Genomic DNA, 13085 nt, shown 5'->3' with positions numbered 1-13085 from the left:
GTGTGTGTGTCTTTGCTTATGCTGTTCCTCTGCCTGAAATATCCTCCTAACTTTGTTCCTATCTACACAGACTCAACTTCTGTTCATCCCACAGCTCAACCTCATATGACTTCTACTTCGGCCACTCAACAGAGACTTCTCTTACCAAGGATGTCAGTGAGTTCCGTGATGCCAACTCTAGTGGGCCCCTTTCACTGGGAGATTTTGACATAATCTACTTCTTCTTTCTTTTTGAAACTCTCACTTCACATGACTTCCATGTATCTATATTTTTCCAAACTTCCTCCTACGGCATTCTAGTTGCTTAATTTCAGTCTCCTCAGCCAGTTATTCACACCCCAACTCTAGTGTTGAAGTTCACTTAGGCTTAGTTCTAAGCTCTCTTTTCTTCCAGTGCTACCCTGTAGTTTCACAATAGCTTGTGACTTCAGTTTTTGTCTAAATTATTCCTATTTCCAGTTCAGACTTCCCTTCTGAGTTCCAGATCTATATACCCAATTGTCTAATGGATATAGCCACTTGGATGGTTCCCCAAGAGCCTGAAATTTTATTATTCACATTGAACTCATCATTTTCCCTTTCAAACTAGCTCCTCCAGATATGGTCTCTAGCCCTATAAACAGCATTTCCTTCACCTCCAATATATCCATTAAAACCCCAAATACTGTCAACTCAACTTCCTAAATATTTCCCAATCTATCAATTTTTTTCTCCAACTTCCATAGCCACTAGCATGGCCAACCCATCATCTCCTCTGGTCTGGCCTCCCACAGTAGCTTGCAATCTGGTCTTCCTTGATTTGCTCTTATCCCCACTCATCCATTCTCTACAAAGTAATCTTTTACAGACATATATCTGATCGTGTCACTCTAGGCAGAAAACCTTCCAATGCTTCTCATTGCCTTTTTTTTTTTTTTTTTTTTTTTTTTTTTTTGGTACGGGGGATTGAACTCGTGGGTGTTTAACCACTGAGCCACATCCCCAGCCCTTACTTTTGAGCCAGGGTCTTGCTAAGTTGCTTATGGCCTCACTAAGTTGCTGAGACTGGTTGACTGGTCTTGAACCTTCCATCCTCTTGCTTCAGCCTCCTTAGTCACTGGGATCATAGGCATGAGCCACCACGCCTGTCCTCACTGCTCTTAAGGTAAGGTCCAAATCATTAATGCAGCCCACAAGGGCCCCCAACTTTCTGCCATTGGGCCTTCACATATTCTGTTTCTGCTACTAGAATTCTTATCCTCAGTATCTTTATCCAAATTCCTCCTCTTCCAGCTTCAGGTCTGTACCTGAATGTTTCTTTTTAAAGATATTGTTCTTGTTCTTATCCTACCCTGTTCTTTCCTTCATAGAACTTAGCATAATTATCATTAATTACTTGTCTACCTCACTGTTGTTCAATGAACACAATGAAGACATAGCATGTCTGTTTTTTTTTTGTTGTTTTTGTTCTGTTTTTGGTACCAGGGATTGAACCCAGAGGTGCTTAAACTACTGAGCCATGTCCCCAGCTCTTTTTTATATTTTATTTAGTGACAAGGTCTGGCTAAGTTGCTCAGGGCCTGGCTAAGTTCCTGAGATGGGTTTTGAATTTGCAATCCTCCTGCCTCAGCCTCCCAAGTTGCTGGGATTATAGGCATGCGCCACTATGCCTGGCTCAATATGTTTTTTTTTTTTTTTTAATAAACAAAATAAATTAAAGCCTTGTATGACCATCACTCTTCTGGGAGATTCCTTTGAACTGTCCTGACTCTACTACCAGACTTAATCTTTCCTCACCTTATGATTCTATAGCTTTGTCCTTTATTTATTTTTTTCCAGTGCTAGGGACCAAACCCAGGGTCTCTCATTACTCTTACAGTCACCACAGTGAGACTTGTACTGTGGTTACATGAGTTTGTCTTCCTCACCATAATGTGTGCTCCCCTGCAGGCAGGGGCTGTGATGTTTTTATTTGTATCTTCTTTCCCCATACCCAACATGTAGTTACACACTGTTCATGATTGTATATACTTTAGGTAATCAATATTGGGTATTAAACAAGTGAATGAATGTTCAAAGAAATTTGGAGCCAGAAAATGGTGGAGTGAAACAAAACAGTGACAGTAAGAGGCCCTTATGTGTGCAGAATGATCTGCAGTTCATAAAATATCATCACTTTTATTACCTTCTTGGCCCTCACATCAGTCTCCAGAAAGGGGAAAATATGAATATCTCTTCAGATTGATGAAGTGACTAGGGAAGAAAATCCAACCACTAAGACTCCAACCTCATAGTCTTTCCCATGGGGTGAACTCACTGTGGGAGCAAGTTGCAGATCAGTTGCTTCTCAGTCCCAGTTTGAGCCATAGCTTCATCAGGCACAGACCCATCCTTGACTTAGTGGGAGGAAGAAGCACCTTTGCTTCATTTTCTTTGATAACAAATTTCTTTTTCCTCCATTGGGATTCCCATACCAGCATCTTTCCCAGTGTGGTCCTGATGACAGCCAGGGTATGACTATATAACTATACCAGGAAGACAGAATTCACTCTTTAATAATCCTGAGGCCTACAAAGTAAAGTTCAAATGCAATCAATAATTTAGGATTTGAATTTACCCTGCAAAACCAAGTTATGCCAACAGAGGGCGACATGACCATGTGACAAAATTACTGAATGCTATCAAGTTTCTGCAGTCAGTTGCTATCAGATTATATAACAATAGACTCCCCAGTGTGTCCGAGACTATATTTTAAAAATTATATATGTATATATATGTATGTGGTGCTGGGGATTTTTGTTTTGGTTTGTTTGGCTGTATTGGAGATTGAACCTGGTGCTGGGGAGTGAACAGTTTATTTTCTATGGTCTCTATGGTAATTTCTGATAAATGGAATTTGTCAATCAAAGAAAAAAAAATTTTTAAGAACCCAGGTAGAGTGGTGCATATCTGTAATCCCAGCAACTCAGAGGCTGAGGCAGGAGAATTGTGAGTTTGAGGCCAGCCTCAGCAATTTAGCCAGATCCTCTTTCAAAATAAAAAATAAATAAAGGTTGGGGAGATAGCTCTGTGGTAGAGTGCCCTTGTGTTAAATCCCCAGTACCTCAAAAAAATAAATAAATAATATAAAAGGAATTTTAAACCTGAAAAAATTTTCTAAATAAAAATATTTAAAAAGAGTTGTTCGGGCTGGGGATATAGCTCAGTTGGTAGAGTGCTTGCCTTGCAAGCATAAGGCCCTGGGTTTGATCCCCAGCACCGCAAAAAAAAGAGTTGTTCATATACCCTTTATTGGGCACCTAACAGGTGAGTTTCAGATGCTTTATTTAATCTTCTCATTCACTCAGTTTGTGAGCTGTAGCTCTGGAACTTGAGCCTAATTTCTCCCACTCCAAAGCCAGCATTTTTTTCCCAGGACCCGGTACTGAGCCCTAAGGCTCAGTTCTCAATCTACTCCCTGCCTGAACTAACTCCCTCTTCTTTCTTTAACCATCCATTCCTACTCTTTCCTCCTCAGTAAAATGCGCCTGTCTCCTCCTTTCCTTACCTTTGTGGCAGTGTGTGCCATGTGCAATTAGCACTTTTTCTTTTTTTTAATACTGTTATCCATTTGCCTATGAATATATTCTGTTTCCCCAACAGGATTTCTTCTACTGGGACTGGGGATATGGCTCAGTGGTAGAGCGGTATGCACAAGGCCCTGGGTTCCATCCCCAGCAGCCCCCAACACACACACACAAAAGGAACAGAAAAAGATTTCTTCTACTTTGCCACACTTAAGTTTCTTGTTACCAAAACAATTTTAAGAACATTTTTTCAAAAAGTGTATTGATCATACTACATATGGAACTTTATTTTATTTGTACCAGGGATTGAACCCAAGGGTGCTTTACCCCTGAGCTACATCCCCAGCCCTCTATATAACTTTATTTTATTTGGGTTTATTTATTTATTTAATGTGGTGCCGAGGATCAAACCCTTGCTTCGCACGTGCTAGGCAAGAATTCTACCACTGAGGTACAACCCCAGCCCCCCAACCCTTTTTTAAAAGTTTGGGACAGGGTCTCACTAAGTTGCCAAGGAGGGCCTTGAACTTGTGATTCTCCTGCCTCAACCTTGCAAGTCACTGGGATCACTGGTGAAGCATGCCACACATTATTGCCTCCTCTTAACTTACATGCCACCATCAACAAATCCTATCTGGGTTCTACCTACAAAATCTCTTGATCTTGACTCCAAAGCATTGTGCGCCACCAGCCTGCCTTAGTCCATGCTACCTTCATCTCTCACTTGGACATCAAAAGAACGTTCTAACGGGCATCCTCCTTACTTCCCTACTCTCCCTCTGCCGCAGAACAGCTAGAGTCTTCTTTCTAAACTATAAATCAGACCACACCACTTCCTGCTCTTAATCCTCCAGTGACATCTTACAACTCTCCAAATGAAGTCCAAAGTCGTTACTGGGAGGGCTCATAGGCCTTATGTGATCAAGTCCCTGGTTACTTCTCCCATTTCACCACTCCATGTTCTCTCCCCGCCTCACTCTGATCCTGCGACAGGAACCTTGTTTCCTGATCCTCCAGTGTGGGTCCTGGACGCTTGGTCTTATTTCTGCCTGCGAGCTTTTTCCTTCATTTCTCTACATGGCATCCTTCCCTCACTCCATTCCACTGTTTCCAAATGTCACCTCCTCACAGAAGTCCTTTTCACCACACGAAAATATCTCTTCATCTCTATATCCTGACACTGTTTTTCCCCCCACAACACTTAGCACAATATGACATTCTAAATGTTTCTTTATCTGTGGGTTATCTTCCCATTAGATTCCAAGCACCATGGTGACATGCCCGTAAACCCAGCTACTGAGGAGGCCGAGGCAAGAAGGATCCAAAGTTCAAAGCCAGAATGGGCAGCTTAGAAAGACGCTGTCTCAAAATAAAAAATAAAAAAGGGCTGGGCATGTAGCTCAGTGGTAGAGCACCCCTGGGTTCCATCCCTAGTACCAAAAAAAAAAAAAAAAAAGATTGCAAACGCAAACACCATGAGAGAATTTCAATCTATATCGTAGTACCTGGAAATATGACTGGTAAGCTCTTAGGAATGAATGGCAAATGAATAATGAATAAATGGGGAATGAAGCTATCAACAGGCTTTACAACTCTTATTTTGAATGGCCACTTAACTTCATGTATTTTTTGTTGTGAAACAGCAGGTTGAATCATATGAATTGACATTGGTAGGGTCTTGCTAAATTGTCCAAACTGGCCCAGAACTTGTGACCAAAGGGATGGGATTATAATAGGTGTGCACCACTGTACCAGGCTTGCACCTGGCTATTTTTATTTATTTATTATTTATTTATTTATTTAGCGGGGATTGAACACAGGGCCTTGTGCTTGCAAGGCAAGCACTCTATCAATTGAGCTATATCCCAGCCCCTGGCTATTTTTAAAGTCTATATAAATTCAGTATGTTTTCCTTTGTGTGTGAAATTTTTCCTATTTGTTTTCTTTCTTTCTTTCTTTCTTTTTTTTTTAATAGATGGATGGTATGCCTTTATTTTATTTATTTTTATGTGGATAAAAATAAGGCTCAAACCCAGTGCCTCATGTGATAGGCAGACACTCTGCCACTGAGCTTTAGCCCCAGCCCCTCCTATTTCTTTTGAGAGATTCTTCCATGTTGTTGTGTCAAACTGTAATCCATCATTATTACTACATAATATGTATGAGTTTACCATCCATGATCTAATTCTGCTGGACACTGGTATGGTTTCCAGTTTGGGGTTTTTACAAATCATGATGCCAGAGCATGTTGTTCGTGTCTCCTGTGCACATCAAACACCTTTCTGTTGGGTATTGTTTTAGTCAGTCTGAGCTGCTATAATAAAATGTCACAGTATGGGTAATAAACAGTAAACATTTCCTTTCAGTTCTGGAGGCTGGGAAGTTCAAGATCAAAGTGCCTACAGATTCTAGGGCTAACAAGGGCCAGCTTCCTTTGCAGAATATACTTCCTCACTATAATAGTAGAAGGGGCAAACAAGCTCCCTTGGACTCTTATGTAAGGACACTAATACCATTCATGAAGGCTTCTGACCTCATGATGTAATCACCTTCCCAAAGCCCCCCTCCCTTTTTCTTTCTTTCTTTTTTTTTTGGTGCTGGGATCAAACCTAGGGTCTTGAACATAATAGGCGAGTGTTCTTCTACTGAGCTGCACCCAAGACTCTCTTTCTCTGTTTTTCATTTTTCTTTCTTTCTTTTCTTTTTCTTTTTTTTTTTTTTTTTTTTTTTTTTTTTGAGACAGGTCTCACTATGTTGTACATGCTGACCTCAAATTTCTGGGCTCAAGTGATCCTCTCCCTCAGTTTCCAGAGTAGTTGCGACTACAATAATGCACCATCTTGGCCTGCCTGACTTTTTAAAGCTGTCACCTTGGGGGCTAGAATTTTAACATATTAATTTTGGGGGACAAAAACATTCATATCATAACAAGTATTAACATTATCACTAACCTGAGAGGAAACAGTTACAGCAGAAAGTCAGGAGACCTGGGTTGGCATGATCTCTGAAGCATTTGATCTTGACAAGAAAGCATCTCTGCTTCATTTGGCTCCTGTGCAGAAAAGGACAGGGTCCTGCACCTCCTGTCTGCTTGTCCAATGCCCTTTCCCCTGACTCACCATCAATCAGCTGTCAGACCAATGGCCTTGTTATGGTTTGGATATGAAGTGTCCCTCAAAGGCCCATATGTTGAAGACTTAATCCCCAACACAGCAGGGTCCCAAAGTGGAAATTCATCCATTAAAGGATTCATAGTTGAATTTTTTGTTTTTGTTTGTTCGTTTGTTTGCTCACTGGGGATAGAACCCAGGGCTGCTTAACCACTAAGCAACACTCCTAGCTCTCATTTTTCATTTAAAGACAGAGTCTCACTCATATGCCCAGGTGATCTTATATTTGCATCCTCTTGCCTCAGTCTCCCAAGTAGCTAGGATTACAAGTATGTGTTATCATGCCCAACCGAAGAGATTTTTGGAAGTGGCAAAAGCTGTACAACGTAGAATCTAGTTGAAGGGAATGGGTCCTTGGAGGTGTGCCTTGGGGATCATGTCTTGTCCCCAGCCCCTTCCTCTCTCTCTGCTTCCTGGTTGCCAAGACGTGAGGTTTTCTCCACCACACCCTTTTCCCATGATGTTCTGCATCATCACAGGCCCATACCAATGGAGCCAGTTGGCCATGGACTGAAACTTCTGAATCTGTGAACCCAAATAAAACTTTCCTCCTTTAAGTTGTTTTTCTTAGGCATTTTTCTCAGGTATTTTGTCTCAGTAATGAAAAGTTGACTAACACATCCTGAATTTTGCATCCTGGTATTTCAGGGATGGTTTCCTGGTGTGATTTACAAATAGCAAGAATGTTTCAGTCTGACACTGAAATGAACTTGGGAAGTTGGGGGTCCCTCAGCCAAGAAGTTTCCTCAGAACCTCCCAACCTGCAGAGATCTCTGCCTTTATGAGTCTAGAGTATTTCTCATTCAGAGTGCTTACTCACCATCTTTGCTGTGATTTTTAGGCTTGATGCCATTTCTTCAACTCCAGGTCAGGGAACATGCGTGCTTCTTTGCCCAGCTCTAACCAGGAATGCTGGGTACAGGTAACTTTCAGTGCTGTAACACTGAGCCATCCCTCAGTGTCTGTGGAGTGCCTAGGCCTTCTGCACATGGTGTGGTTAGAATCATACCTGGAGAGCTGCGCATGCTGGCGTACATCTTTATCCCAGGAGGCTGAGGCAGGAGGATAGCAAGTTTGAAGACAGCCTGTGTCAATTAGCAAAACCAGCTCTCAAAATAAAAATTTAAAAAAGGTCAAGGATCTATGTCAGTGACAGAGTGCTTGCCTAGCATGTGGGAGGCCGTGGGTTTAATCCCCAGTACCACATGAAAAAAAGTAATCACACCTGGAGAGTGTCTATTGCCATGCGATTCCTTGCTCGGCCTCAGGGTCTCTGCCAGCACCAGATATGGCACCACATCATCAGAACCATGAGCCAAAATAAATATCATTTCCTTATCGAAAGAAGAAAGGAAAGGAAAGAACAGAAAAGGAGGAAAGAGAGCGAAAAAGAAAGACAGAAAGAGGGAGGTAGGGAGGAAGACTAGGTGTACTGGCACCTGCCTGTATTCCCAGTTACTCCAGAGGCTGAGGCAGGAAGATTGGTTAATCCTATGAAGTCAGAGGCCAGCCTCAGCAACGCAGTGGGACCCTGTCTTAAAAAAAAAAAAAAATTACTGTAACAACAAAATCAGCCACACAAGGTGGTGCACACCTGTAATCTCAGTGACTAGAGAAGCTGAAGCAGGAGAATAGCAAGTTCAAGACCAGCCTTTCAGCAATTTAGCAAGGTCGTAAGCAACTTAGTGAGATCTTGTCTCAAAAAAAATGTTGAAAGGATGGGATGTGGCTCAATGGTTAAGCACCCCCAGGTTCATTCCCAGGTACCAAAAAAAAAAAAAAAAATCACACTTGGAAGACGTCTTCTAAAAGGTATTGACGTAAATACTTGAGTCCTGGCTGTTGACTGAGAATTATCATAAGAAGAAAACTCCCACCATTGGATGGGGTCGATTTTCAAAACCTAAGCTTGTCTTATCGGTAAAGGCTCAAGTACCTTCTGAGACATCAGCACCCAAAGGCCACACTATCTGCTACAGGGAAGTTAAAATCCTCCTTGGAAGATCCTGTGTGTACACTGTGAAGGTTTAGAATTTAAACTGGACAGCAGCTGGTACGTGCTGGGAGTGAGCAGCCCCAGGAACTGAGAGCAGGCCCTGAGCTAGAGTCCTGAAACCTGAGCTCAGTCCTGGCTCTGCCACAATGTGACCCAGGATCTCCTGGTGACTTCAGTCTGCCTGAGCCTGTGCCCTTATATGCCCAGCAAAGGGCAGCCCTGCCCAGCCACCTGTGCAGACATGGTCAGGAGCAAATGACACAATATATATAAAAGTACTTTGAAAAGCTTTAAATGCTCTAATGAGGTGGAGGGTTGTCAGAAAAAGAAGCCCTGAGAGAGGAACGGGCAGGCCTCTACACTTCTCAAGGTAATCTACTCAGTAGTAGGAACAATCCCTACAGTATTTGTTGGGTATTTGATAATTAAGGATTTCTGGCTTCTTTATCTCACCGGAGCCTGGAGCCTCACAATAACTCAGGAGGGAGGCAGAACAGGATTATTATTATTATTTTATTTATTTATTTATTTTGGGGTTCCAGGGATTGAACTCAGAGGCACTCGACCACTGAGCCACATCCCCAGCCCTATTTTGTATTTTATTTAGAGGAAGGGTCTCACTGAGTTGCTTAACACCTTGCCAGTGATCTCTTGCCTCAATTACTGGGATTTTTTTTTTTTTTTTTGCCTGGGAATTGAACCCAGAAGCTCTCTACCACTGAGCCACATCTCCAACACCTACCTCCCTTTTTTTTTTTTTTCAGTGCTGGGGATTGAACCCACGGCCTTGTGCTTGAGAGGCAAGCACTCTACAAACTGAGCTATATCCCCAGCCCCCCTTTTTAAAAAATATATATTTTTAGTTGTAGGTGGACACAATACCTTTATTTTTATGTAGTGCTGAGGATAGAACCCAGGGCCTCATGCATGCTAGGTGAGTACACTACCACTGAGCCACCACCCCAGCCCCTCTTTGTCTTTTATTTTGAGACAGTCTTGCTAAGTTGCTTAGGGCCTTGCTAAGACTGGCCTCCACTTTGAGATCCTCCTTCCTTAGCCTCCCATGTCTCTGGGATTATAGGCATGTGGCACCATGCCTGTTTTCCTGAACAAGTGAGGGCAAGGAGGCTTAGAGAGGGGACATGATTCTCCTGTGGTTCTGTGGTCACCGATCTGGAAACAAAGCCCACATATGCACCCCCACCCCTACTCTTTTTTTTTCATACCTGGAATTGAATCCAGGGGCCCTCTACCACTGAGTTATATCGCCAGTCCTTTTTTTTTTTTTTAATTTTGAGACAGGGTCTAGCTAAATTGCCCCGGCTGGCCTCGAACTTGCAATTCTCTTGCTCAGCCTGCTGAGTAACTGGTATTACAGGCATGTGCCACCACACCCACAAAACCCCACTTTCGTAGTTCCCTGTGGTCCTCATCATGAACGCATTTTGAGGTTGCCTCTGTTTCAGTTTCTGCAATCCTATGGGGCAATTTCCCACAAGACCTGTGGAAACACCCTAGCAGACTCCAGAAGCTCAATATGGCTAGAAAAGTCGGAAAGGAGGGAGAGACAGTAAGAAGGGAGTGTGATTATCTAATGAGGAATGAGAAGTCATTGAAAGTTTGAAGCAGAGAAATGACATGATCAGGGCTGTGTTCTTCCTTGAATGTTCTCCTCTACCTCCTCCTTCCTTTCCTATTCTCTCTTCCCTTCTCCTTCTACCTAGTCTTTCTCCTTCTCCTCTTTATTCTTCATTTATGTTATATAATTCCCTAGGAAAGAGAAAGAAAGAAAACTGGACTTTCTATCACCAGAACCCTTGGACATTCAGTCAGCCGCAGCCTTGACTGGTTGGCTCCTTACACTGTCGGAAGCTAAAGTCCTGCCCAGAATCCAGGACCCTTCCTAGGGACTCACCTCACCAGGGGCAGTTCTGGAAGCATCAAGTTCCAGGGGCAAAACCAGAACTTGGTAAAGGAGTATGAGGTGGCAGACATGTGCCTGGGGCTGCTTGTCAACGGAAGGGCTGAAGTCAGTCCCCTGGCCCCCCTTAGGCACTGCCTAAGAGGCCCAGAGCCCGAGGTCCTGGCAGTGTGCCCTTCTCCACTGGGTGCTTGCCATTCAGAGTTACGCATTCCTGGGCCCACTAGCAAATGGTCCCAGGCAGCTGATGAGCACAGCCCCGGGTGCCCGCTCCAGGCTGCCTGCTCCCTCTTACTCCCCAGCTTAGGTCACATGCCCAACTTCCTTCCCATGTGTCAATGTCCCCACAGATTGCATGACTGGCAGCTGGGTCCCCAGTCAGAGGTTTTGGGAAGGATGTCAACAGAAAACACGAGGGCATCTGCCTGCCAGCATGCATGTACACGAGCGTGTGGTGACTTGGCGGAAGAAGAACACACTGTCTCCAGAGAAGCCTCTGCCCACTGGTCTTGCCCAATATTGTATCACCAGCACGAGGCAAGCAGTTGACCCCTAAAATATAGGGTAAGATAAATGACTGAATGAATGAAACAAGACTGGAACTAAAGAATATCCGTTGTCTGGATATAGCAACAAGAAAGTCCTTGACGACCTTTCTAGAACATTTCTAAAGAGTGCAGGCAGGGCAGGCTGGCTGTGTGTAGGAGGTGAGGCAGGGAGCCAGGGTTTGGAGTGAAGGAAAGGAGGCAGTGAGGGAGGAGAATGGGAGAAGTGGGGGTGGGGCGGGGGACAAGGAGGAATGGGCATTGGACAGCCTGTTTGAGACTGAAAGGGACAGTCCTGTAGAGAATATCACTGGGAAACAAGTCCCCTCACATCCTCACCCATACCAGCATTGTCTTTCTCAGATCTTGAACTTGCTGCTTCCTCTTCTCAAAGGCAAGTCAATCTTTTTTTTCTTTTATTTCCTTTGACCACAGAAACTACATCCTGCCCCAACCAGGACCTGTGGTGACCCATGTCCTACCCACCCAGCTCATCACTTCTGGGCATCTGTGACACCCGTTCAGCTGGTCCACCCTGCTCAGCAGCTTCACTAGTGACCTGTCTGCCCTGTAGGATTCCCAGGCACCCCAGTTTCTGGTCCTCCTGACCAGGAAGACAAAGAAGCAGATGGAAAGAACAGAGGAAAGACACAAGTGCTAGAAGTTACAGAGGGAGGAGCCCCCATGGTTGATTTTCCATTTCCCCACCTTCAGCTAGCTTGAGTCCATTTCTGCTCCTCCCAACCAAATGACCCACACCACAGAAAGGGAGCTTGGACATTCCCACTTGAACAAAACCCAAAATGTAACCCTGAGCCCACCCGAACACCCCTTGCCAGGTCTCACTCTCAAGCCCGTTATCTGGAGAGTTGCCTTTTTCTTGTAGCCTCACTCACCATGAAGTTCTTCTTACCCTCCATCCCCTCATCCCCAATTCCCATGGCCTACTCCATCCCTTCCTTAGCCCCACCTCCATCCTGCACCAGTTGCATTTCCACAACTGCGGTGCTAGGGTCTCTCTTCTCCCCCTATTCTATAGATAACCGCCATCATCTATGTCAATAATTTTCTATTTTTAAAAATTCTGAATTATTTTATGAATCCAGAAAGGTGTACAAAACACAGAAGCATAATTTAGAATGGATGTGGGGGTGGGATGTGGGGGCTATAATTATCCCCGTTAAGAAACAGCATACAGATGCTCCTTGACTTATGATCCAGTCATATTCCCAGGAAACTCGTCATAAGTTGAAAAGATTGTGAATTGAAAATACATTTAATACCCTTAACTTCTTTTAAAAAAATGGTTTTAGTTGTACATGAACATAATATCTTTATTTTATTTAGTTATTTATTTTTATGGGGTGCTGAGGATTAAATCCAGTGCCTCACACGTGCAAGTCAAGTGCTCTACCACTAAGCTACAGCCCCAGCCCAATGTACCTTTATTTTTTTATTTATTTATTTTTTTGTGGTGCTGGGGATTGAACCCAGGGCCTTGTGCATGCGAGGCAAGCACTTTACCAACTGAGCTATATCCCCAGCCCAATGTACCCTTATTTAAAAAAAAAATTTTATTAGTTGTTAATGAACCTTTATTGATTTATTTATATGCAGTGCTGAGAATCGATCCCAGTGCCTCACACATGCTAAGCAAGCGTTCTACCACTGAGCCACAACCCCAGCCCCCCAATGTACCCTTAACTTCTGAAACATCCTAGCTTAGCATCACAGCATGCTGTAGAGTAGAGGCAATTTCCACTGGTGAAGGTGAGGTTGAATAGGAACTGCCCAGCATCAGAAGACAGGATCATACGACCTATTGCCAGCCTGGGAAAAAAAAAAAAAACATTCAAAATAGGAATTAATTATTATTAGTAATAATAGTACTGGGAGTTGAACCCAGGG

At 43.5% G+C, this 13085-nt stretch overlaps 1 long non-coding RNA gene across 2 annotated transcripts; it reads left to right on the top strand.

The window, feature by feature from the left end:
• The first annotated feature begins 8960 nt into the window (after window positions 1–8960).
• LOC124963648 (uncharacterized) lies at window positions 8961–12559 on the top strand. Of its 2 annotated transcripts, none has more exons than XR_007104761.1 (3): window positions 8961–9081; window positions 10983–11196; window positions 11613–12559. It is a non-coding gene; the product is annotated as an uncharacterized LOC124963648 (long non-coding RNA). The 2 variants fall into 2 exon arrangements; XR_007104762.1 differs by lacking the exon at window positions 8961–9081 and adding an exon at window positions 10236–10680.
• The last annotated feature ends 526 nt before the right edge of the window (window positions 12560–13085 follow it).

The sequence above is a fragment of the Sciurus carolinensis genome, chromosome 13, assembly GCF_902686445.1.
Source record: "Sciurus carolinensis chromosome 13, mSciCar1.2, whole genome shotgun sequence".
Taxonomy (NCBI): Eukaryota; Metazoa; Chordata; class Mammalia; order Rodentia; family Sciuridae; genus Sciurus; species Sciurus carolinensis.
This window is presented reverse-complemented; position numbering and strand designations above follow the sequence as displayed.